Here is a 26,070-nt window from a genome sequence, read left to right as displayed (position 1 = left end):
CATACCACAGGTGGTTCGCAAGAGAAAAATAGGTGCTACACAAAAAAAGCAAAGTATTTTTAACTATTAAATTCAAAAATTAAAACCCCAACATCTTGATTGAGTTTTTCTCTAACACTCGTAAATTTATGCGATCTGAGCTTTGTTTAAGAGTGGTGGTGGTAGGAGTACTTTGTACTAAAGGTTTTTCAATTTTTGTTTAGATGGTACACGTTAGTCAAAAGGTTGAGAACCACTGGTCTAGAGGTTTAGTAAATAGCAGATAGATTTTATGTCAACGGCATAGGTTAAAATGAGAAGTAAGATCATAATTAGCATGGTTCATAGCAAAAGATTGAATGGTATCACCGCTGCTGCTTGTCTAGAGAGAGACCTGCTGATTAGAATAAACCTGAAAGGCCTGATGTAGGCAAGGTTGACAAGTGTTTAAAAGTTAGTCAGGCTCTCTTTGAAGCAGTTAGTGTCATGATGAGTTGTTTTGTATTATTTTAAGTCTCACTAGATGCAAAGAATAAGTTTTACTTGAATTTCTACATTTTTGTGTTTTATCTTGTGACCACAGTGAGTATTAATGAAAGGCAATACCTCGCTTTAATATGTAGAGAGAATTTTTAAGGGTAAGCAGTTAGTTATAAATAATTAAATTAGGTAAATAGGTAACCTAAGTCATTATGGATTTACATGGCCACTATTAAATTTTATTTCTTAACAATATTTGTTAAAAAAGCCCTATTAAAATCAAAATCTAATAAAATTTCACAGTTTAAAATACATGTAATTTATGACACTGAATCTTAAACGATATAAGAATAATTACACATTAAAAGCTAATATATAAGAATAAGAATAATTACACATTAAACATTTATGTTTTGTAACAACAACACTCAACAAAATATTTATCCGTCATTTTAACTTGAAGCCTTCCCAAACATTTTGGCTATATTATATCGATTTCCTTCTCTTTAAGCATCTTTTCTAACAATAATTCGAGATTTGTCTCAATATGCAAACCAATGCTCTCGCTAGTTTCGGCGTGCTTTATCTCCTAACTTGTCAACCTCTCCACAATGTACTTATGAGGGTTTACTTGATCTGGTAAACGTTAAGTAGCCCAAAACACCTGATAGACGTGAGGCACATTATCACTGTGTCTGAAAGTAACTACAATATCAGACAAAGGTTTAAATAAGCCTCTTATTTGAAAAAGAACTTAGAACAAACATAAAGGCATGTTCTGATCCTAACAAAGTGAATTACATCTCACGGTGACGTAATTAAATAAGAACAGTCAAATTCAAACTAAAAATGTGGACTAGTGGTCAAAGATCATACGGTTTAATTTTAATTTAATCTGGCTCAGTAACTCTATCATATGAGGAAACAGAAATAGAAAATTATAGTAAACGCTGAAATCATAAACAATTGGGTAATGAACACTGCTCAAAAAAAAAAAAAAAAAAAAAAAAAAAAAAGGACAGTTCTTTTGTTCTACTGGGCCGATTGATAAAATTCAAACTGCGTTTTTCATGTCTCGAAAGCGCGGCTTAGGATATATATTAGATTTATATATATCGCTATTCTAACATAGGTGTTTTGATACAAAATCGGACTTTTTCTGAAATAACATATCAATTTTTTTACATATTTCGATTCTACGACTCAAATTATGCCAGAATACCAAGTTTTGTAAAAATCGCAGGAATAGTTTTTAAAATATTAGCTCTCAAAATTTTAGCTCCTCAGTGTTAATTGAATTTGGTAAATATTTATTAATATCTCTTTTTTTATTAAACTTTTATTATTTTTCCTTTTACATTTCGAAATTTAGGTTCATTCCAAAAAAAAGTTACCCATTTTTTGAGTTTTATTTTTAAAATTTCTATTTTTAAATAATTTTTATAAATTTTTCGAAAAAAATTTTGAATTATAACCTACAAAATTTTTACCATCATCTTAAAGTAGGTGTATTTTTAAGCATATCTGCAAAAAATTTATACTTTTTTATTCAAAATTTTCTAAGATATACACGAATTTACATATTTTTGCGTTTTGAAATTTGGCATCTTTTTTTTGGGGCGATAATAACGCCAAATGTGGTTTATGGATTTTTATTACAGTGAATTGCCACATCTATTTTTAACCTTAAATTTCAAGTAAAATTTTACGGAAAATTAATTATATGAAATTTTTTCCCTCAATGATGCGTAATAAATATTTATTAATACTATATGAAATGCTATTTTTTAAATTATAGATGATATTATTCAAATTTTTAACTATTTTTTTTTATTTCTGTCTTTTTTGCTTTTTTTTTTAAAAAAATAAGAGTAAATTTTTACCTTCGGCGTTTTATCGTCTGCTACTTTACTTCGTTTAAATCGAATTGTCTAAAACTGAGAATTTTCGTTTGATGTTTATTTGAATTTTATGAAAATATTTTATGACATTAACTGCATAATTTATTTCTAAACAAACTGTTGCTTATGAAGTGGCTGATACTATCATCCATATTTTTAAAGCACAGTATATTTTTATAGAAACATAAGATTTAGAATAATCATTTTTATAAAAGTCAAATTATGATATAAACATACAACCCACTAGAGATTGAATTAATGGAAGTTCAATGGTTATGTAGAAATGATCTGCAGCTAATTAATGGCTGGATAAGTCAGCAGGTTCTGTGGACAAGTAAGAATAATTATATAAACGACACCCAACATTCTGGATTCAATTAACAACGAGGATACGATGTTTATTAAATGCATTTAAGAAGTTTTAAAGCATAAAAAATCAACTCATTTTTTATCCTAAAATGTATTTTTGTGCGTAGCGTATTTTCATTATATCCTTAAAATTCTAATTTAGAATGTAATTGTCAAGAACTGAATCCTAATCATCAGTAATATAAGTAATTATTACGGTTATTAATAAATCCTTCTTATAAAGTAATTGCAAATATTTCAAAAAACTTTCTGTCTGAATGCAAATATTTTTCTATGCAAATATTTTAAATTTTATATTAATCAAGATTGCACACGCTATTATTTATTTACACTTCAATTCTTACCGTCAGCTCTAGTAGAAGTTACAAATCAATTATATTTAATTAAGGAATGCCCATCTAAGTTTAGAAACAGCGTACCGTAACAGCAATTCAATTATTGGCGCCGTATCTTTCATTTTACTCCCGATTGGCAAGCTACATGATTTGTAATGAGTATTCGGGTTTCGCTAGTAACTTCACTTGGAAATCGCGTTTAAACTAGGTTAGTTGGTTATTTGAACAAAGAAAGAACATGGGAGCTATTTGATTAAGATGCTTTCATAGAGAACCTCTGTAAAGAGAACCTAGAAAACTACGAAAACCAACCATGCAAAAGCCTGGGTTAGACCTCGCAACAAACAATTAGTATTTAACAATCTTCAAATGCTAGGCAACTGGTGAGGCTCCAATTAAATCTCCAATTTAATATTTTATTTGTAAATATTTAAAATATTGTTGTAATCTTAGACACAGAAAGTAGAATTTAAGTTTTGTTAACTCGTTAGTAAACTACCAAGCCGTAGTGCAAATGAATATTCAATTTCTTTTGCAATAATTGTATTCACTTAATATTCTTGGAATATGAGTTAAAGAAGGAACGTTCTCGGAAGATTAAAGAAGTGTTTAAATCCAGTGATATTAGGTTTGTCTTACAAGCTCAGGATCAAAACGGTTCTGCAATTGCCCGAGTAGTTGACTTGTAAATGGCTGTGAAAATGGCAGATGATTTTTAATCTTACGTTTTCAGTCAGAAAACGTATTCCAAATGTTTTGTATTGCATGACAATGCATCTTTTCATTATTCAATAACCAGTCGGAGAACCGCTTGTGTTCCGAAAATAAGTATGTGTACTCAATCGTCCTGCATGTTCTTCAAATTTGTCTTCTTGTGATTTTTTTCCTTTCCCAAAAACTAAAGTTGCCTCTCAAAGGAAAGTTTTTTGACATTGAAGAGACAAAAGGAGTATGACATCTACTTTTAGAGGCATGTCAAAAACAGATCTCTATAAGCCTTCTCTTCTATTACATGTTGTGCAGTCAGACAAAAAGTTGCATCAGCGTAAATTCTATAATCTATTTTTATTACACTGTGATTACTTTATTAACATACAGTGAATATATACTAAATCTTTTACTTCAGCTTAAGTAATTCGGAATTTTTGCCGGATTTGTTGTCGGAACTAGGACTTAGAAGATAAGTCAAATTAAATATTTCGATAACCCAATAAATTCAAGGTCAAAGTTTCAATATTTGATTTTCGGAGGGAGGGGAAATTTTTTCAGTTTTGGTCCATTATCCTAAGTATATTTGCTTCGATTCTTTATTTTTCCATAAAAGCGAAAAATTTACGCATGGTATACATATAACGCACAGCTTCAAATTAAAATTTAATAATATACAGAGTGGTTATAATTCAAGTTTCACATTGAAACGGTCATAAAAGGAAAACTACTGGATCAAATGTTATCAAACTTGGTAATCGTGTAAAGAAGGTTGTGGGAATTTATTTTCCCGCGAAAAAAAGGAAGTTCGAAACCTCACCACAAGGGGGGAAATGGCGCTGTATGCAATATTGTTAAACGAAATATGGGTCGGAATCTAACTTAACCTTTTGTTACACGGGTTTAATATGTTGTATAACCTTAAGAAACTTTGAAGTAAGCAAATTACCATTTAAAGGCGTTAAATTCGATAAAAGTCGAGTGCGCCATCCGCGTTAGTGCGAAATTCGTCCGTGAAAACCACGAATTAGCGATTTAAAAATGTGAGATCGCAAATCATTCGCACAAGTGCGTACAATCTGGAAATCGTTTTCTTACAGATCACTAATTTGTAATTTTTGAAGCCTGAATTCGGCCCTAAAACATGAAGATACTGATTCAAAACGCTTTTAATTGATTTGGGCTAAAGAAATTCCTCATGTTATCTACCTAGTTCTATTGCATTCTCCTACTGCATTCGATTGCATAGCAGTCATTCCACACCGTTTGGTGTTGAATGACAGCTAGTTTTTGAACTGAACCATTTTTCTCTGAAGAGCAGTCGACAGCTGGACCACTGTGTTTGCTGCTCGCTTAGAGTCAATGTTAAAATGTTTCGTGATACATGAACTGCAGTAACGTAGATGCTACGATATTTATGCAGGGCTGCGCTCCACCTCACGTGTGTCGCACAGTTACTTAGGCAACATTTCACGAATGAACGTCTTTAAAGCTATTCGCACCATCAATTAACCACGCATGCGCATTGAGTTGCCAGATCCGTCATTTGAGCCCAATCGAAAGAAACGGATTCTACGTATGCGAACTGTTGTAGTGAATCTTTTTTTTTTTTTTTTTTTTTTAAAGGCGAGTTAAACCTTGGCGTAGTTTATCATTTTTTAAGCGTTGGCGACTTTCAAAAGTTTAGAAAGGAAAATGGGTTCCTTTTCTTATAAAAAGAAGGTGTGGTGTGGTGGTGTATTTAATTATGGCAAAGCACACTAGGGCTATCTGCCTAAGGGGGGGATGTCTTCGCGGAGGACTTTCTAAGGGAAACCAGCTCGTATACACGTTACACGTGGGGAAGACCACGAAAACACCCATGCAGCCAGCCCCCGTTCGCGGGATTCGAACCTCGTACCGAACTACCAGTGTTCAGCGACTTTACCGCTCGGCCGCTAGTAGGCTTCTTATAACAAGAAAGAACACATTTCCTTTTATTAAAGTATATATAAAAAAGGGCAGATTTTTATGTCCGCAATGTTTATCCTTTTCCTGAACGGTTGGAATAGTTTAAATTACTGATTTGGGGGGGGGACAAAATCTTTTTACATTTTTCGTACTTAGAATACATTTAGCTTTAAAGATGTGTTTTGCGCAATCAAGACTTTAATTCATTCCTCTTTGAAAAATTTCGTCCGAGAAAAGATAATAAAAATTAGAGGATTTCTGTGTAGAAAATTTAGATATGAAATAAGTTAAAAGCGATTATATCAACTACTAAGTGAATTATTCTGTATGCCTGCTTATTTTTTTTTATGGAAATACTTGGCATTTTCAGGACACAAAAAAATACTTCAAAGAACTTTGAAATATTAGTACAAGCACATTAATAAATTAAACTGAAATAAATAATGGGATGTAATTTAAAAGAGAGAAATAATTTAATGCAAGAGATTTAGATTTAAAAATTTGCACACACAAATGATTTATCAGATTTATACGGTAATTCCTAAATAAATTTGACTTAACTTTGATTCATAAATAACTTTGATTTTGAAATATGGCATTTGAACCTATAAATATGTGTGGATACTGAAAAAGTGAATATTATAATTTTCAGTAAGTTTTCTTATTGAATAATAAATTCTGACAGTCCTATGCTATAAGAATAGGGTTTAAGTTTGCATAAAAATTCCTCTGTTAAATAAAAGAATTTAAGTAATTTCTGTAGCCTTTTGTCAATACATTAAAATTTTTTAACTAATTACTCGTCCTCGCTTGCAGTTAGAACCATCATTAAATCCCTATTTTATCTAATCATTTCCTGAACTTTATCATGTATATAGATTGACTTCGTCTTTGTAACTATTACTTGCAAATTATTCTCTTGCTAGTGAACTATTAACAACCCTTTCTATTGCTGAGTTAGGTTAACAACTGTCGCTCTCGCTACCGCCTGTCTTACGGAAATCGACGTAAAATGCTGGTACATGGGCTGATTGTGCGAACGTAGGTAGTGTGAATAGCCTGTTAGCCATTCGTACCGTCGGTGCGATTAGCCACTGCGTAAAATTAAAGGCCTTCTACTGATTTTGGCCAAAATTAAGGACTTTTAAGGACCGTACGAATCCTGAAAACGCTAGAGCAACCGAACCCTTTCCTCTTTTCTAAAAATTGTCTTTCACATCTGGGTCAATAAAACAGAAACTGTTAACGAGAAAGGATAATGTTTGAACTTTTAAATCCATCGACAGCCTATTCAAATCTCACGTTTTAGAATGGTCTCGAAGAATAGAGCATTTCATTATAAGGTTCATTTCGAGTTTACATTATCTATAAGGAAGCCACGTCTTTCATAATCGATAAATGAATACAGTACACACAGAGCGAGAAAAAGTCATAAGACCTTTGCGAAGCAAGAATCTGTGTTCATCCTCTTTCTTGCTTCTGGTGTTTTTCAAAGATGAAAAGAATAATTAATTGAAGATACAGTCTTTTTTCGAAACCTTTTCTTTCTTCATGGTTCCTCCAGTCGTTATTGTTTCGGTCTCATCTAAGAAATAATAATCTTGCTCACCTTGTAACGGAACCTAGTCGATCGGAAACACCATTTTCTGATTAAATTCTGATAAATTATAAAGTGGTAAGCTTCAGGAATGCAGTACCTGACCAAACGATACTCTTCCTCCGAATCCATTTCGGGAAAAAATATACAGATAGGAATTCGGTGGTCCAGTAAAACACAAAAAAGTTTTTAGTTTAGTTATTGTAGCAATCGTTTTAAATACAAATTCAACTGATGAATCCATACTTATAGCCTCTCGACATAAACTTGACACTGCTCGCTAACGCGTATCCTTCAGAAGTGATGGCCAGCCAAACCGACAAGTTTTGTAAGGAGTTGGATATTTCTTTCGTTTTCGATTTTTCTGACTATACTTTTAAGGAGTACGTGATTCGTCAGATAACGAATTATTCAGAGACGTTTTTCTAGCCTCTTAAGGTGGTGGAGATTCACCATTATCATATAAGAATTAATAGGGTTCAAATTCCAGACGGGGTTTCTCTGAAACATCCATTTCAGTTGCATACGAAATCATTTTTTTATATAATTCTTAGCTCCAACAGAGTATTGCTGAACGAACTCTGTTGAGAAGTAGAAAGAGATCTCAATAACTGTTCATATAAAGTTATGAGTGTGGGAAAGAGAGATGAGATGAATAGCAACTCATTCCCAGAAGATCGTGATGTCTCATCCAGTGAGTGGGAACTGTCTCAGGCCTCAGAGAAAATCTCAGTGAAAAGTTTAAAATAATAATAATAATAATAATAATAATTGTTAAATCTTTACTTGAAGAACTAACTATCTGGTCAAAGGTACCATTTAATGTATTGTTTTTTTATGCCACCACCATTTGCAAATGCATTCTTCAGACTTGGAACAAATGTTTGTGGGAATGCAATGAGACAAAGGAAAGGAATAACTAAACATTTTCTGCCACCGAAAACAAAAATTGGTGAGATGTAGGTTTTGCAGAAAAACAATCTAAACTTAACTGCTCCAACGATACATGGGAAGTGCTTTGATCAAATGGAACCCCCTCCCCACCCCAGGGGTTGACTCAGGGGAATTCCTGGGAAGTACTGGCTAGGATCTGTACTTAGGCAGTCTCAACCACAAGGGTATATAATCACCCTTCACAGGACTAGAACCTCCGTTTATTCGGGGTATACGAGCCAGTTTCCCTTAGAAAGTCCTCCACGAAAGGCATCCCTCCCCTTAGGCAGATAGCCCTAGTGTGCTTTGCCATAATTAAATACACCACACCACACCACCACACCACACCGTTTATTCGGGGAGAGATGGTTAAGGCTTGGCAAGGATCATACCGGTACAGTCTTGTCTGCCCCTTGGCTGTGGGGTTGTTACATTGTACAATATGTGGCTGTCTTTGGGGGTTTTGTTTCATTCAGTCCCTTGTGGGGGACTTATACTGGCATGAACCATCCCTTTAAATATTCGATGCTCCCGAAGTGATGCTCGGGGCAAATAGTCTTTGTTCTTTAACTCGTCATAACATTCTTTGGTCCCATGCTTCGTGGAAGCCCATGGAGGACTCCGGACCCAACTCCCAGAAGGCATAGCACCATTGCGGGGGCATCTCTGGTGTTCTGTTCTGTTCAAACAGAAGTCCAAAGAAAGTGCGACTCCCACAAAAAGGCAAAATGAGCTATTATAAATGCAAGGAGTGTGACACAGGACTGTTTGTAGATGCCAGTTTTAAAATTTATCCACACTAAAATGAATTTTAAGTAAACTGTTTATTGTCAGATGTATATTGTTAAAAACCACTAAGAAGTAAGTAGATACTGAAACAAAATTAATCTGCAAAATAAAAGTATTTTAACAAAAACGTACAGTACCAAGTCTGAGATCCGGACTCGTCGGGACTTCGGTGATCCCGGATTTGGGATTTTTCCGGATATTAAATCATGGGTTTAAATCTAGTAAGATGGCATGTAGAAATCAGGAAATTAAAAACATTAAATAATGAAATATTTATGACCTAAAGGGTATAAAAAAAAGAAGGAGAAGGCTTAATATTTATTTATTTACCTTATTAAACATTTCTTTCAATGTAAGTTGTTTAAGTTGCTTCATTTTTTGTGCTAATGCTTTCTCTTTAATTCTGTAGACAGACATACTTTCTTGTTTAGTTACATTGTTCCATTGCACAAGTCCTGTAGTTGCTGTGTCAAGAATTCTGACTAATTTGTCAACTGAAATTTTTTCGTTTCAAATAACCTCTCTGTCACTTTCTTCACGATCGGTAGCAGTATTTTCTGAATCTAGAACCATACTACAGATTACGCCGTCCGTTAATTGATTGGTGATTGGGGCATTGTCATCGCAATGAAAAACTTCTGTTATATCATCTTCATGTATGACTGCTTCTCCACATTTCTTTACAAAATCCATTAATTGGAAAATCTCACATTTGGTTTGCGATATCCGAAAACCTTCAAATTCGCGGCTATCATCTTTATCATCCCTACAATGAAATATAGTAGCTGGCCATAAATTATGGCAAGCACTTTTTGATACTTTAAAAAATGCTTGGCAAATGCTGACCGTGGGAAGATGTCTCTCACCTGATTTCAGAATCAGCTGAGAGACACATCTTCCCACGATCTTGCGATGCTCCACAAGACAGATTGAATGCTAAAATATTTTTTAAATGCTTGAATAGTCTTGACATTATTCAAGAAATTTAACACGGACTTTAAAAATGTTACTTCATATTTGCATTTCAGTGCGCGCAGTATGCAAGGAATGCCGTTGCATAGGGGCCCGAAGGTTTAGGGGGCCCTTAAATGTCCTGCTGAACTAGATTTACATGTTTAAAGTTAAAAGTATCTTTTTCCCTTTCGCTTTTCATTTTTATTTTTAGAGTTTGTACTACTATGAATTCTTATTTTAATATAATAGAATTCGTCCTCTTTTAAGTTTTTAAGGGCCCTCTTCCTGTATGGTGCAGTGATGCAGTTCCATATAAGACGCAGGAAAGGGGCCCTTGGAAGCACATGAAACAGTTAAATTCAGTGTATGCAAAAGTTAATATTCCATCATTCGACTATCAAATAGTAACTTCGTGACCTACCTCAGTTCAGGCATAGGGGTCAGCAGAAAATAGGAAAAGTTCCTTTGTATTTCTTAGTTTCTTACCGGAAAATTTTTAAAGGCGACCCCCTGAAGGAAGGGTTTCTCCCTTTGCAATCCCAATTCAACAGGGGGTGGAAGTGAAAATTAATTGTAACTATTTATTATAATATAATTATTTTGTATATTAATTTATTTCTATATACTTTGTTATTATGATCGAATAATTAATAGACACATTTTCTAAGTATAAATAAAGAAGTAACTAAACAGGATTCTGGTACTTAATTTCGAATGACCTTTGCAAATTAAGAGGAAACGTGGTATATTATTTGCAGTTCGAAATTTTCATAATATGTCATTCCGAAGCGTTTAATTTTGTTTATATATATTGAATCTGTTACTAGCACTTCCATTAAACCCAAGTCCAAAAATCAGGACTAATATTAAGCTTGAAATTGAATTTATTAATGTGAATGATTTTTACAATTTAATATAACATGTATTGCGTTGGTTCACTATAAACGGCGTATCACTTTTCAAATTGTTGCCACCAAATAATTTCACCCTGTACTATTTTTTTAAAAATTAAATAAGGAAGAATCTGCATAAATGTATGTATGTTTGTCGCACTATGACGAAACAACGTTACCTAGAATGTTTGAATGTATGGTTCTCACAATGTAAAAAACGACGGTGCAGTCGCACCAGAAAGCAGGGTATAGGGACGAGAAAACTTTGGTTTTAGAAGTATGAAACATTCCAAAATGGCAAAGTTAAAGGCGGATTGATTTTTTTCTCTTTTTTAGACTAATAATCTGGAGGGGGAAATCATTCGTAAGTATCAATTGCTAACTCCAGAATGTATGCTTTCCTTTCTTAAGGACACAAAATCATTGACATAAGTTGAGCAGTCGTGGCATGAAAGGACTTTGCCCCACCCACATGTCGAAATGGTGTCCTCGTCCAGTAAATGCAAGGAATTTATGACACCACATTTAGAAAGGAGAGATTTCCCGTTTCTTAGGGATCTTTGAATGAATTCAAGGTCAAAGAAAAGAGGGGCATGTTTTATGCGACAAAGCTTTGCAATCCCAATTCAACGGGTTTTGTTGTGTTTCAACAAAGAACACAAAGTTTCATTCTGGTTGCTTAAACATTAAGCGGCAAATATTCCAGTTAATTTTTTTTCCCTTAAATTTATCGAAATTCATGACTTCTTCTTCACTTATGGGGAGAGGAAATGGAATGGATGAATATTTTTACTTGAAATAATGAGTAAATCAATATTTATCGTATTTTTCACATCAAAATTTACAAAATATTCTCACATTGCAGATAAAGTGTAGGTTAAGAATTCTTTAAAATTCCTAAACGAGAATTAAATCTGAAGGCATAGAACTCGTAAATTGATTTGCTTTAGGAAAGAGAATAGCTGTGGTGTTTCTTAGTCTGTAAATTACTCATCTACCAAAAATTCACACTAATCTGTAAGAGATAATTCTGAAGATATTAAATTTGTTTTGAAAGAAATATTTTAATTTCCCTTCGTTTGAAAAAATATAATAAATTACAATTCATTTTAACAACGCGAAACATTTAAGCTTAGAATTCAGTAATGCGCAATAATTTGTATGTTATTTAAACGGAACTGAATTGAATTATTATATAATAATAAAGAACTCGAGGAATATTTGCCCAAGGGGAAGAACGCCTTCGTGGAGTACTTTCTAAACGTTATTTGAAATGAAAAAGTGTGTGTGTGTCTGATTGTAGCAAAGTCTCGAGGGCTATCTGCCTAAGGGAAGGAATGTCTTCATGGAGGACTTTCTAAGGTAAACTGGCTCGTATACACATTACACATGGGAAAAACCACGAAAACGCCCATGCAGCCAGTCCGTTCGCGGGATTCGAACTACCAGTGTTCAGCGACTTTACCGCTCGGTCACTAGTGGGCCGTTATTTGAAATGAAACTTTAAAATTTACACTTTTGCTTTTAATTTATTTTAATTTTTATTCTACTTTTACTTTGCATTCAGTACGTGAAATCATGAATAATAATATAATAATGATAATAAAATGACATCATACAACTAAAAGTATATACTACTTCGTAAATTTCGATAAATTAATTACTGAAAATATTAAGCATTTCAATGGCAGCGTTGGACCTAATAGTTTTAAGTTGCATTTCAACATCTGAAAGAACACGAATTCCAATACCATGTTCACTACACAGACGAATGGAAAAGAATTCTCCCACTTTTATTGCAATATTTCAATAATTTTCGCAATTAAAAAAAATTAGTTAAAACGTTTTAGTGGAAAATGATGCGATTTTCACTCATAAAATCCCTTTTCGCATTATTCTCTTTCATTTTGGCACCACTGCGTAGCTTTTCTAAGACATAAATAGGTTCCGTTAATATATGTTCCCATACATTATATGTATTTTTCATATTTTTGTCATTAATAAATTAATGTTTAAGATAAAAATGATACGGCTTAATTTATAAGCAATGTAAAAACTGGAAATCGAACGTAATTAATTTCTGAGCCAGAAATAGTTGTTTTAAGACGTAAATAAAAAATATAACAATAATCAAAAATATTAATGCTCCTAAAATATATCGTGATTTTTGTTTTCCTAACTGATTTTTGCTTTTTGATCCACCTGGGGTAAAATAAAAATCTATTTTCATTAAATGATGTTTATCGCATTTCTCTAAGAAGTGCGCAAAACTTGTTTCATACAACTTTATTTTTAGTAATTGTGAAGAAACTTTATACTTGTTTCCTAAACAAGTATTTATTTATGCTAATTTTAGAATCTATGCGACAGAGTACTCATCTTCAAATACGTTAGTGTCAATAAGTTTAACTACAAATTATTAAACATTTCTGGAAACTTGAAACTTGGAAGGTTTAATTTTAAAATTTCCATTTCACATATTACACAGTCACCTTCAAAGCTCTTTGGATACAGGTCAATAAAATTTGTTTATTATTTCATCCTAAACTTGTGGAAGAATTTCCTAAAATTATTCGAATATCCATAATTTTTACTGTTAAATATTTAATAATTATACATTAACTGAAATACATTTTTAGTACAGAGGAAATGCTAAAAGATATTGCAGATCATGTATTATGTGTCATTGGAATATAACAATAATAATAGTAGAATTTGACTAAAAAAAAAAAAAAAAAAAAAAAAAAAAAACAGATGTTTCAGCTTTTTAGAAAGGAAAGTGGACATCTTTACAGTAAAATCTTAGATGAAAGTTTTACTGCGACTTAAAACTTGGGAAGACACTTGAAATTTATGGTGGAGGCGGGGTCCCTTTCTTTGCTAAACAGCTGCGTTGAAGTGTGAAATGCTGTCTTCAGTATACTTGTAATTGGCTGATGTCTCAGAACAGTAAACTGAACTTGCTCGTATTCTAATGACATTTCTCTAGTCTACATCACTACATAGATAGCATAAAGAAGTTTTTCTTTAAAATTAAATTTGAAAGGGATCTCAAATATAGTTCTTCATTATAAAGGTAAGTTATTGATTTGTAATATTACATAAACTAAATTCTTATAATTTCAAACTTACTAAAAACTCAATTTAACTAAACTTTTAATCCATTTATCTAAAAATCCAAACTTATCACCATTAACAATGCAAATGTCTTCTAATATTAATAACGCATTGTTATATTAACATGAAATATTTTTATGATAAATATGAAATATAAATATATGTTTCCATTCATTAAGAAACATAATGACAGGCCAAAAATAAAAAACACATTTTTTTAAACTTGTCCTGCACTATAGCTGCAGGATTGAAGTAAAATAAACTTAAAGCATCTAAAGTTAAAATTAAATTGGAATCAAAGGAAGGCAATTCCTTGACGCTATAAATAACTGCAACCGTGTATAAGAGGTTTAACACATTATTAAATAAACTTAAAATAAGAATTCATATTAGCACAAACTCGAAAAATAAAAATGCAAAAGGGAAAACATACAAAATTATAAAAATTATTCTTTTACTGAAACTCCAATTCAGAACTCATCAGGAGAAAATGAATTAAAGCTTCATAATAGTCGATTAATACGTTTTGAAAACATATTTCGTTGTCCTGGTTCATTTGAGATCTAAAACCGTAAAAAGAATCAATTAAATTTTCATTTAAGACATTAAAATTGATATAAAACCGAGTTAGTTAGCCTGGTAGTTCGGTTCGAGGTTCTAATTCTCGGACAAATGGGCTGGCTGCATGGGCGTTTTCGTGGTTTTCCCCATGTATAACGTGTATACGAGCCAGTTCCCTTAAAAAGTTCTCCACGAAGGCATCCCTCCCTTTAGGCAGATAGCCCTCGTGTGCTTTGCCATAATTAAATAATCCAATCCAATCCATTCTTTTATCATTAAATTAAAGTGTTTATTTCTGTATACTCTTTGCATTATCCTTGACTTTTAAAATGATGCGAAAAACTAAACTAAAGCAATATTAAATTCGATAACAGGCGTAAAAGTCAACAAAATATAAATTCCAAATTGCCCGAGATATGTTTTTGCTTGTATATGTGTGTATATTATGTAAATGTGTGTATTTGCATGTATATGTGTGTATTCAATATCTTCCTTTCTTTTGTCTTTCGTATCCTATCTTACTATTTTCTTACTTTTTATTTGTTTCAATATTCATATAAGTTTTACGATTTGCTTATTATTTCTTTATATACCATTAGTTTTAAAATTAAAACATACCTTTTAACTTTACATTTTATTTGATTTTAATTATTCCTCGTTTTATTTGTTTAATTTATAATCATTTTTCATTCACTGTTCTTGATGGCTTACAGTAGGACCTTTAGTTCCTAAATTAAGCCCAGGTTTAATGAACATCAATGTGCATAATTTTAACCTCTAAAGACTTGTATGCTTTTTCGGATTATCCCGGCAAAGGTTAATCACACAGAAACTACATACATTACAGAAGCTAGTTAATCAGAAACTTATTGTAATGAATTTTTACATTAATCCTTCCAGATTTTAGTTCAGGAAATAAATATAATAAAAGCATTTAAAAAGTAAAATGAGTTAAAAATTTAATTTAGCATTAATTCAGAAAAAAAATCTGAAAGGTTTCAGATTTTAAATTACGTTTAAAGGGGCGTTTTTTTTAATGTTTTGTGTGTTACCTTTATTTATTAAATATCATGTTTTTTACACTTAAACCACAAAATTCAGTTTAACAGCAATGTTGCAAAATAATTTTAAAATAAGCATATCTTTAGAATTTCCGATACACAGTTCCGCGCGTTTTTTTCCCTCGTAGAGTGTTGTCACTGCTCACTTTTAAATCGGCGAGTTTGTTAATCAAAAATTCGTTAGTTTTACTCAACATGAAATTGATAATAAAGCAAATTCCAAATTTGGGCTTCCAGATGCCCATATTCGGGTGGAAACGTACGTTATTCAAAATTGGATGGCTCTAGGTACCATTGTTTTATTCCAATGCAAGAAATATAGATACGTTTATGCAGATTCTTCCTTATTTAATTTCATTAAATATAACACAGGGCGATAATATTGGGTGGCAACAATTTGAATAGTGAATCGGACATTTATAGTGAACCAAACGAAATGCCAAAACGAAAATAATAGTCCAACAGAGCAAATTGCACCTTTTTTGGACTAAAAAATTAATTTATTTTGCTTAATTTTTATTCGTTAAATATTTATACTGGTTGCAATAATCTTTTTCACAAGCATATTACTCTCTCCTCATAGTATAAACAATAAATTTTAAAAATTTTAATTTGATCAATCTTAGCTACATTTGCGCTAGATTTTTCACACTAAAAGTTCTAAATTTTTAGCCCCAAAAGGCTATTGATTTCGTTTTGGCATTTTGCGTTGGTTCACTATAAATATCGTTTCACTTTTCAAATTGTTGCCACTAAATATTACAGCCCTGTGTTATATTTAAAGAAATTAAATAATGAAAAATCTGCATAAACGTATCTATATTTCTCGCATTGGGGTAAAACAACGGTACCTAGAGCCATCCAATTTTGAATCATGTAATCTTGCGCCAAATATGGGCATCTGGAAGTCCGAATTTGGAATTTGAAATTAGTTTTATTATCGATTTCATATTTTATAACTCTTTAACGTGTTTTTGATTAAGAAACTCAACGATTTCAAAGCGCGCAATGGAAATCTTTTACAAAAAAAAAAAAAAAAAAAAAAAAAAAAAAAAAATTATCGCTAGTGCGCGAGACTGTGTATCGGAAATTCTAAAGATATGCTCATGCGATATTGCTGTTGAATTTAATTTAATGGTTTAAGCGAGAAGAACATGAACACACGAAACTTTAAAAAAATGCCCCTTTGGGCGTAACGTAAAAACTGAAAGCTTTCAGATTTTTTTGTAAATTTCGTATGAACTAATTTTGCCCCTCTAGCCGTTTACTTGCAGTAAGTTTCGCACTGGCTTTACCCTTGTCTCGTTTCTGGCTTGATTATTCATTTCCTTTTCATTATATATTTATTTCATGGATAACTTATATGGCGCTCCCTCCCCCGAATCATAGCACAGAAGCAGAATATTTTGTCTGTTTGGAAATTTTTTAAGTTTATTGCTCTTATTCTTTTATTTTCATCTTATTCATTGTTTTATTGCCAATAAAGTAACGTTACAGAAAGAGCAATTTTTTTACAAATTTTGCAAAATTTTTTAAAGGTTTAAAAAAAAGTAAATAAAAATTAACACAAATCATTGTTTACATTTTCATTTTTTTTTATTTGTGGAGGAAATTTATTCTGTACTATTATAGCTTGCTAAAAATATTTATTCTAGTTTCTTATGGCATTCGGCGTCATCCTTGGCAGACAAAATTTAAAATTTCTCGTCTCAGTTGCTATTTGGAATGATATACTCATTCATGTAAACCACGCGAGTAAATTCTGCAAAGTATAAAGACGAATCTGCAGTCAGCTGTCGGAGCTCTGCAGAATGAGAAAACATTTTTAGAAAGTTGTAGAAGTGATAATAATAATTTAATAATTTAAATAATAATTTAATAGATTTCATCTCCAAAGAAAAGTAAATGGCAGAAACGTTAGAAATCTACCCTTCCTTTAGCCAGTCCTTCATACCCTAAGGCGACGTTGATTGTTTCGGTACGAGGTTTCATATGAAAACATACAAAGTGTTGGAAGAGTAATTTAAAGTAGAACTGTATTTCTACACGTTAGACATTGCTATTCGTTCTGTAGAAGAAAGATTTGAACTTACTCGGGAATACGAAGCATACTATGGTACAGTTTTCAGTACGACGTAGGAACCCTTAAACATCTTTCAGAGAACTTTTGAATAGACGCAAAGAATAGAAATTGAAACTCACAAATAAACATTCGAGTAATCTGAACGCTTCGGAACTTTGTGATGAACTGGAAGATCTGTCAAAATACATCGTTCCTGGAGCGGAGGCCTTTGTCATTTTAGAATATGTATAAAATCTTGAATGTTTTGCAAATATACTGGAGTGGAACTTTGAATTTTGCTGTCCTTTCCTATAACAGTTGCAAGTGGAGAGAGATACTTTTCAAAATTAAAATACATACAAACTTGTTTAAGATCTTCTATGACGGAGACTAGGCTGACAAATCTTGCTCTAATTTCTATAGAGAAAGATACACCTAAAGAAATTGATCTTTCTGACTATGTTCGAGAGTTTTCGGAAATGAAGGCAAGGAGCTTTTGTAAAATTATAGTTAATATTATAAAATAAAAGTTGTTACCCTGGTAAAAAAAATCATTCAAAAATAAATATTTACACATATTTTCACGCAATTGAAAAATATGACTATTCTTCAGTCTTGTAGATTTCTTTACTTCTGACGAAGAGGGACCTAACGACGTGTTTCTCTTCTATTTTCACAGAATATATTGTTTTCAATGTTTTATAATATAACCAATTATTTAAGTTTGCTAAATTAAGCGAAACAAACTTAGATTGGTGCAGATTTTATATAAAAATTCAAAACATATTTGTATGTAAAACCTCTTGGATTTTATATAAAAATCTACGTAAAACTAGAAGCTTTCTTACTTTTCTTAATGCTATACTTTACGTGACATGTTCCTTTTTATATAGACTTATTCATTTATTATCAGTATGTATCTCAGTGAAAGGAGAGAAAAGTTTGTCTCTCGCACGCACACAAAAAGTCTTAAATAACTGATTAAAATCATCTGATATCAAATACCCAGACTAAAGCAAATTTCACAGTTGATCAAGGGAAAATATTTTCCTTTTTATTCTTTTTTCATGTTACGTACCTTTCAACTGGTTCCCTAAGGATGTGCTTTTATTTTTTATAATCCAGATGTAATAAAATTCATCATAAAAACACTGGCTTGTGAAATCCTTGATTTTTTTTAACTTTTTAATTTTTATTTTTAAGCACATTAAATTTATTGAGGGGGGCCCAGGAAAAATTTTTGCATAGGGATCCAAGAGTTCTAGTTATGCCACTGATGATGGATATAGTACTACTTGAAAGAAAGATTAATACGGATGCATTATCTTTCACTAAAACTTTAACTGAAGCATGAGGAGTGCAGTTGACTACAATCAGGTCAATTTTTGCATTATCAGGTAAACCAACCGAATTCGAATGCTGCCGAGAATCGGGTATGAAATGATTTTGTTCATTAACGCTTATGTCATCCATGCTCAAGATCGTGTACTTTTTACGATTATGAAAAGTTTACACTTGTGCATGCAAAACTGTTAATCTCACTTTGGAATCTTTGACACCAGTTGCAGCCTTTTCTGTAGAGGTATTTCAGGTTACATAGGGATAGAAAAGCCCAATTTCACCAATGTTGTAAATTTGTTTTGGAGATAACTTTTCACTATTAGTGAGTTAAATAAATTCATCTGCAAATAGTTCAGCAGTTTCAGTATCAGCTTTCATAAGATTGAAAATGAAATACGTGTTATTCCGCTAAATTTTGCCTAGCTTCTATAGTGCACTGAGAGAATTACGCCAGAATTGTATTATATAAGTTATTTATTATACTTAAGTCTATTTCTTGCACATGCTTAGTCCTGAATAAATAAATTCCCACAAATACTTATGGCTTATCGAGGACCGGCGCTAGATATTTTACTGCCTGATGCAGTCTCTGCAAGTCCTAAATTTTGCTGCCAAGTGTCTCCTTAAGTTCTAAAATTTTGTCTCCCCTAAATTCTAAAAATTTTATCATCCCTTAATTTTGTTCCTCAGTGCTTCTCTAAATTCCAAAAAGATTGTCTTCTGCTCAATGCTTCTCTAAACTCCAAAACTTTTGTCTAAATTCTGTTGGCTGGTGTGTCCATACAAGCTCTGCTGCCGGTTTGGGGTTTATGTGAATAACAAATCAATTATTCTTAACCTTTTAACTGTCAAGTTATTTTGATTATTTGGGTACATAAATTGTCAATTTTTTTATTGCAAAAATCAAATGTTTGTCGCGCAATAAAAAAAACACACGGAGCACTTTGAACATAAACCTCTATCCTTTGAAACCTTCACTAAATTTGCTGCCATCTATTGAAATGAAGCCAAAATAAACTTCTCACAGTATATATTTAGGTATAACAATATGATGCACAGGAAAAAAAAAAAAAAAAAAAAAAAAAAAGGAGAGAGGAGGGGGGGGAGTGATACTTGGGCGTGACATTTTGGAACACCAGTGCTGCATCCAAGATTATTTCAGGCATAACAGTTAAAAGGTTCTCCTCAACATTTCTTAGCACATGTAACTTAAATCTGTAATAATCGCCAACTTAATGTCAACATAAAGGTTACCATAGTCTTTGTTACACTTATATAAAAAATTGTTTAGGTATAGCTGCATGAGCCGTTACTCAAGTTGTCTTGTGTTGATAAGCATGTGACGCTGAAAGTAAAATAGAATAAATAATGATTCATCAGGTTGGCATCAGGGATATAAAATATTAGTTGGCATAAAACAATGTTTCAGTTCGAGATGCAAGCCAATCAGATACGGAGTCAAATTATTGGTTGCAGAAATTTATGTTAAAATGATTTTTTCTTTAGTAACAAGGTATTTAATTTAGTTGTGAAGTGAAAATTAAGAATTGGATTTCTCCGGATGCTTTATTATAGGGGAAAAATATCAAATGTGCATGTGTACAACATGAAGAGGAAAAAAAAAAAAAAAAAAAAAAAAAAAAGAAGAGATTGTTGGTGGTTTTGAGGTTCGAATTTTAGATCATTCTGGATATTAGATGTCCAGATCTCGGACTTTGTATTGTAATATGAAGAACACAATATATTTATATAAAGCGTATATATACTCTACCCAAGATTATTAAACAATGCATTTATCATTCTGTAGCTTTATGGAAACCCACTGGTCCTGAAACACTTATGGAAAAAAAAAAAAAAAAAAAAAACTGCTGACTCCAGTGGTATGTTTGATTTCGTGTCTTTGTGAAAGGGTTAAAAAATAACAATATAAAATATTTCTATTAAATGTGATTATGAATTCACATTTATTTCATATATTATCAAGACTTTTAGAAACAATGATAAGTAGAGAAGAATACGTCTTTAATAGAAAAATTTATTACGAAGTAATACCATACAATAAAAATTGAAATTTGTTACAAATTGTACAAAATGCATAAATGAATACCGATAATAAATAGTAAGAGAGTTATTACAAGTTTGGCCTTTCATTGTAATTTTCATAAATCTGCATGATAAAATATACCTGGTTTATTTAAACACATTTCACAACAGGCAGTAAAAATTTGTGGAGGAGGGGGAATGAAGAAAAATCCAGACTTTTGTCTTGAAAACCAAATCTAAAATCATGTCTCCATTTCTAAAAATGTTGAAAAGTTGATGAATCAGAAATTAAAACACTGTCCTGCAATTTAAACCAGTCCTAAATATTAAAGGGAAATAAATTATAAATCAAGATTACTGACATTTGTTTAGTGATACAAAACTATCAGGTTAAAAGCAATTTTAAATAAATTCCTCATAATAACTAAATGTAGAATTAATATTCCCTTTTAACCAGTAAGAAAGATTATAATTGCTCACTAGCACACCATGTACATACATGTTTAACATATTTAATTCTAATACTGTTGGAGATGCTGAAAAAGATGGCACCAATATCTGTCCCTGTGATATGGCAAGATATGAAACACTGACAAATAAAGGTTACAGACATATTAAAGTTGATTATTTAGATGCATGGAATTTAAAACACTGCATAGAACTTAAGTTTTATATGACATAGGGAACTAAATTAGACAATCTTACAGTATAAAGAGGCAAAAGATTATTCCATAGAAATATAGATTTATTTATTTACAGATCTATAATGAAATTTAACAGTCCAATAGAAGTAACTGTGGAAATACTAAGCATTAAAAAATTTTAAGTTTATTTATGGAAAGCTTGTAACGTCCATGCATGTTAATACATAAACGGAACTGTAGATAAATTATGAGAAAATTTTATTTGTTACTTACATGGATAAAGTTGTTAGAAATTATGCAGAAACGTGTAAAAATTTTTATTGTGATTTGATTAAAAAAATAGTGAGTAATAACATATATAAACAAAATAATTTTGATTTGCAGAAAATTAATTTTTTACATGTAATGAAGACTCCCAAGTTTTATTAGGTAGGAAGCACAATATCATTTATAATAGCAGCTTAAGAATCTAACAATTCAGCAGTTTAAGAAGCTAACATTTGATGTGCACGATCCTGCAGATTTATTTAAATCTGAAAATTTTCATAATTTCATGCATAAAATGTATAACGATTGTGGTAAGGAGGAATTTGTTAATACAGAAAAATTTACAAAAATACTGAATTTTCTTGCTAAGGGAAAGTATACATTGTGTGGCAATATTTTGAAATAAATTAATGACATAGCTATAGAGCGAATGACTGACACATTTCAAAAAGCAGCATTGATGATGTTATTTTAAGAAAAATACATAGATGCTTTAATTATACTTTGCTCTGAAGATATTTTCTGAATTTTAATTTATGGTCTTTAAAATATACAAATACTAACAGCTATAATAAAACAGCAAATTTTCTTGATTTAAATATAGAGATAAATAAGGATTTATTATTATTATACCAAGAAAATTAAACACATTCATAACCAACATATATGTATCAAAATCAGAATCCATATCTGCATGGCTGTTTTTCTAACTCAATCAAATAAGAATTAGGAACATTTATTCTGATAAATGTGATAAAACTATTTAAGTTATAATTCATGTGCATAATCCCTTGATAGAAATTTGAAAATTGTTGATTTTTTAAACTACAATACTTTCATGGAGCATTTCAAATAAGTTTTTAATATTTTATGTTAGTTAACACTATTATATTCCTCAGATTTATCAATATTTATCAAAGGCTATTTAAGACAGATATGCACCCTGATTGCTGCAATAGTATAAAAAAGTTTGAAGACTGTGCCTAATCCCTGGGGTCACAACCCAAGCAAAATTAAAAAGCAATATTTTTATTAATTTTGTTTAGTTTATACTTTATTTAGATCAAATGCGTTTTTTGTTAAATAATTTTGTTTATTATTATTGTATAGTTTATCGCTGGTATTTTATTTATGATTGTTTAATAATTTATTGATATGTTATTATCAGGTAAGTTGGCAGCAACCTGAAATTTGGAAATACTTATACAATGGATATACAGTGGTGGCCAAAATTGTGGACACTTTTGGAAATTTTTATGTTTTTGAACTTTGTATGCTTATAGAAAATGTTACATTTCGCAAAATGCAAACTTGTATATATCATTTTAAAGAGAATTTATTACTAAATTCAACACAAAACACAAAATTCAATTATTTGCAATAAAAAAAAGTTATATGTACTTTAATATAAATAAAAAAACACAGTTATGAAGTGGTTTGTAATGTCTAGCTTTCCTGGCCAATCACTGTTCTTGTTCTGAGAACCAATCAAATGTTAGTAACTGCCAGTAGAAGCTGACATCATGTTTATACTTGAAATAATTCATTATTTGCTTTGTTCTGTAGAAGGAGGACCTGTTTCTTATACACTGCAATTACAAGTAGGAATTTTTGTAAAAATTTTTAATATTTAGTCAAGAAGCAATGACATCAAATAAAAGAGTAGATTGGACACCTAGAAAGAGATGTAATATTATTGTGTTACGAGAAAGTGGTCTTTCCTATGCTGAAATTGCAAGACAGGTGGGTGGTTCAGTGACTACATCAGGAGTCCGAAAGTTTTGTTTACGATATCAGGAGACAAATTCAATAAAAAACAGCGAAGGAAAATGCCGAAAAAAGTGCACTACATCTATTGATGACAGAAGAATAAAATGACTATGTCTCCAAGATAGAAAATGTCATCAGCGGCCATTAGAAGTGATCTCAATGATGCTGGTGTTTCTGTCAGTTCAAGAACAATCAGGAGAAGATTAACAGATGTTGGACTGAGAAGTAGAATTCCACGAAAAAAACCTCATCTTAATTTTCAGCAACGAAAAAAAGACTACAGTGGGCAAAGGAACACATTAATTGGACAGATGATGAGTGGTCACCAGTTATATGGAGTGATGAAACTAAGATATCGTTATTCGGTAGTGATGGGCGAAAATATGTAAGACGTAGAGTAGGAGAAGAGCTACATCCTGATTGCATTCAAGCAACTGTGAAGAACCCAGTTAGTGTTATAATTTGGTCATGCAGGTCAGCAGATGGTATTGCTCGCCTTCATGTCATCGATGGGACACTGAATGCCAGAAAATACATTGATACTATTCTAGAATCAAAACTTCTACCTTCCATCAGAGATCTCTTTCCCAACAATGCTTCGTTTATTTTTCAGCAGGATTCTGCTCCTTGCCACATGGCCAAAATATCGAAAGAGTGGTTTCGTACAAAGAGCATTAAACTGTTGTCATGGCCAGGAAACAGTCCTGACCTCAATCCTATCGAAAATTTGTGGCACCGTTTGAAAACTCTTGTCTGAACGAGGCGTCCATCAAATAAAAGAGAACTAATTTAGGCTATAATTCTTTTCTGGCATCATGTAATAACGAAAGAAGAGCTTAAAACTCTTGTCAGCTCAATGAATCGTTGATGTGAAGCTGTAATAAAAAATAAAGGGTATCCTACTAGGTACTGATAACTCACTGCAATCATCACTATCAAATGTATATTGATAACTACCATCGTTTAACTTTTTTTGTATTGCAAATAACTGAATTTTGTGTTTTGTATTGAATTCAGTAATAAATTCTCTTTAAAATGATATATACAAGTTTGCATTTTGCGAAACCTAACACTTCTATAAGCATACAAATTTCAAAAACATAAAAATTTCCAAAAATTGTCCTTAATTTTGGGCACCACTATATATATATATATATATGAAATAAATAATGCAATGAATGAAAATAATAGTAATTTACAATTGGTAAATAAACAAGTATAATTTAGGTTAAAATAACACGGCAAACACAGATTAATTTAGAAGTCAAACAAAAATCAGTGTTATATTTGTAAATTTTATAGGACTAGTTTCGATGGTTCCGAACTATCGAAACTAGTCCTGGAAAGTTTGTAAATATAGCGCTGATTTTTGTTGTTTGGCTTCTAAATTAAATAAATGTCAATTAAACCAATAATGAAATTGTCTGAAAAATGCAAAATTTAATACATTATAATGATAAAATAATTTTAAATAACTTTTTGATAACATATTTTTTCTTTAAAAAAAAACTAAAGAACACATAAAAGAGAAAATCACCTAATATCAGAAAAATGCAAGAGGGTTTGCAGCCTATTACTCCATTTAACTCTGAAATCAGCACAATGCTTCAAGAGCAAGTACATATGAAAATAGCATATGGAAACCAAGCAAAACGCTAAAATATCATGAAATTGATATAACAGAAATGAATCATGAATAATAATAATGAAATCAATTTCACTGAATAGAAAATGAAAATTTGAAGTAGATTTCCCATGATCCTTGAGAAGTACTTCCTTGTTCTCAAGTAATGCATTTCTGCTTCACTAGGAGCAAACGAGCTTACCTTACACTTGTTGATTTCACTTCTATAAGACTAGAATCGGACTTCCTTAAATACCCCCAGCTTTTATTACGGATAGTTGATCTGATTTTGCATATTTAAATCACATTATAAGTATTATGAGTTCTATAAAGGGTGACACTTTACCAATTTATAGAAGAAAAAAATAAATGAACCGTACATATATTTTAGAAGTTTGGTTTATGATAGTGTTCAAGCATGTTCCCACCCCTCTTGATTCTTCTAGTAATTCCAATGATAATATGATTATTTATTCTGAATATGATTCAGAATCAGACCAATCATCTGAAGATACATTTTCCAGTTATGGTTCTTCAGATGGAGATAATGAAGATCCTTTATTTACACACTGGTATCAATTATCTTCTCAAGATTTACAGATTCTAATAGTATGGCAACTCAATGACAACTTTTATTTCATAAAGTACATATCCTCAAGGAACATTGCAAAGAATGAGATCCTGCATTAAGC

At 31.5% G+C, this 26,070-nt stretch overlaps 1 protein-coding gene across 4 annotated transcripts in view; it reads right to left on the bottom strand.

Moving 5' to 3' along the window:
- Klp3A (kinesin-like protein 3A) overlaps positions 1-26,070 on the bottom strand; it is a 298,885-nt gene that overhangs the window by 1,644 nt on the left and 271,171 nt on the right. For 2 of the 4 annotated variants that reach the window (XM_085808354.1, XM_085808351.1), the window contains one exon: positions 21,046-21,392. The exons of 1 other annotated variant lie outside the window; for it this stretch is intronic. The gene's annotated coding sequence lies outside the window, so the exon portion shown is untranslated. Of the gene's footprint in view, positions 1-21,045; positions 21,393-26,070 lie in introns of those variants that run through there. One more of the 4 variants, XM_085808352.1, reaches the window with a different exon arrangement.

The sequence above is a fragment of the Stegodyphus dumicola genome, chromosome X1, assembly GCF_044657685.1.
Source record: "Stegodyphus dumicola isolate Sdum_Otavi_A_Nest chromosome X1, ASM4465768v1".
NCBI classification, from domain to species: Eukaryota; Metazoa; Arthropoda; class Arachnida; order Araneae; family Eresidae; genus Stegodyphus; species Stegodyphus dumicola.
This window is presented reverse-complemented; position numbering and strand designations above follow the sequence as displayed.